Source organism: Amia ocellicauda, chromosome 6, assembly GCF_036373705.1.
Source record: "Amia ocellicauda isolate fAmiCal2 chromosome 6, fAmiCal2.hap1, whole genome shotgun sequence".
NCBI lineage: Eukaryota > Metazoa > Chordata > Actinopteri > Amiiformes > Amiidae > Amia > Amia ocellicauda.
In genome coordinates this window covers 20,190,477-20,192,317 of record NC_089855.1, presented here as the reverse complement: position 1 = coordinate 20,192,317, position 1,841 = coordinate 20,190,477, and the positions used below count along the sequence as shown (strand labels likewise).

Sequence of the window (1,841 nt, the reverse complement as noted above, 5' to 3'; positions counted from 1 at the left end):
TTAACTGTTAGCATTCGTACATTTCTGTAACTCTACCACATTTTCTAGTTCCATTAACGCCAAATTTCGCTGAGCAGTAGGCTAAATTGGACACATTGTTTTGCAATTGAATAAATATACTACACATCGAAAACAGTTTTATAATGTAGGCTAAGTTATTTTTAAGAACATTTAACACAGTAACCAGACTACTTTGCTGCACTATTCCTTGTCATAGGCTATTGTTGGTGTTATGGGCGGGGTGTAACGAGCCAACTGCAGTCAATTATCAATGTTTATTTATTTAATTATCTAATTTAAATTCACTTAAGTATTGTTTTCTGAATGATTGGTTTCACGATTGTTTATTTATGAAGTATGTTCTTGTTTTCTTCCTTAATTTTTACATTTGTGGTTTTTGGTGATTGGGTTAATTATTGGTTGATTGATTGATTGTTTTGGGTTGTAAGCGCATACTGCCAGGTTACATTCCACGTGGACTCATCCTGCACGTCATCTCAGTGATTGTTTTCACCTGTACCCCAGTCTCTCTTAAGAGTATTTAAACATAGAGAGATGATCAGTCAGGAGGCAACCAACCATGGAGCAGCACATATGCCTGGACCCAAGCCAAGGTGCAGCGCAGGAGGGAGGAGCACGGCTGAGAGAGTGGAAGATAAGGAACAGTGGCGAGTGCTGAAGATTTCCCCTATGAAACGGATTATAAAGGAAGCTGGAGAGGCGGCGGACATTGCACTATGGGAGCCGATAGAGAGACTTCACGGAGCGTTAAGTACTGTGCTTTATTTTCATGAGAAAAGGGAAGAGTTAAAAGCAGGAAGCCACACCAAGCGAGAATTGAGCTTTCTTCATTGAGACTTCATCAGGGTGTTTCAGTTGTCTGTTCACCTATAGAGATGGAGCGCTTGTGTTGGGGTTGCAGAGACTTTCCTGTATCGGCTGGCCTGTTATCCTGGTGGGCCTGGCGTGTGTCCGTGAAATAGGAGGATTATTGAACACTGCATTTTAGGTTGTGCAATTTGTGACTTGATATTTGCTCTTCCCTACAGTTGCTGAGGTCCCAGTAGGTCGATGGGTCCCGGCACTACCGAACCGACTTGATGATATCCTCTGAGGAGATGAGATTCTGCCTGCAATACCGCACTTTCCTGTGGATCATAAACTGTAAACTTTGGTTGCTGCTACTTGTATTTTAGAGTAGGAAATTGTTTTTTATGATAGTTACCTTTTCTATTTTTCCTTGTTTGGGTAGGGTTTTATTGGTTTTAGCGCCCAGTTTTATTAAAGGTTATTAATCTTAAAAAAAAAAAATGTATATTTCTAATTAGTCTATGCTAGTGCAGTCTTCATGCCCTGCCCTAGCTAAATAAATTATTTGCATAACTTGCCTTCTGTGTGGTGGTGTTCTGGGGTCCAGTTGAGCCTGCCCAGGGAGAAAATTCAACGGGGGTGTACGAGGTCCTCTCTCATTAAACAAAAGAGGTGGCGTGGTCGTGAGCGTGTTGCCCTAAGTACCCCATAGGTGGTGACATTGGCGTTGCCTGTTGTGGCACAATTTTAAGGTTCTGTTTATTCTTTCGGTACTGAACGGGTCTTTTGGACTCGAACGGGCATGGATCCATTTAAAAAAAAAAAAAAAAAAAACCACCTCTAAGTTACATCTGTATCACGCACCCTTCTCATGGTGTCGTGCTGCCAAAATGTGATTGGTTGAAATGAAACCTGATTAAACTAGTGACAAACAAAGATAAGTTAGTTTGGGAGTTCAAGATGGAGATGATGAGAAGAGCAGAAGGAAGAGAGAGAGACACACCTGCTGCCTGACAAGACTGACCTAAGCT

The 1,841-nt window shown here is 41.6% G+C and overlaps 1 long non-coding RNA gene across 1 annotated transcript; it reads left to right on the top strand.

Moving 5' to 3' along the window:
• Window positions 1-584: 584 nt before the first annotated feature.
• LOC136751789 (uncharacterized) lies at window positions 585-1,383 on the top strand. The gene is made up of 2 exons (XR_010817070.1): window positions 585-955; window positions 1,050-1,383. It is a non-coding gene; the product is annotated as an uncharacterized LOC136751789 (long non-coding RNA).
• Window positions 1,384-1,841: the final 458 nt, after the last annotated feature.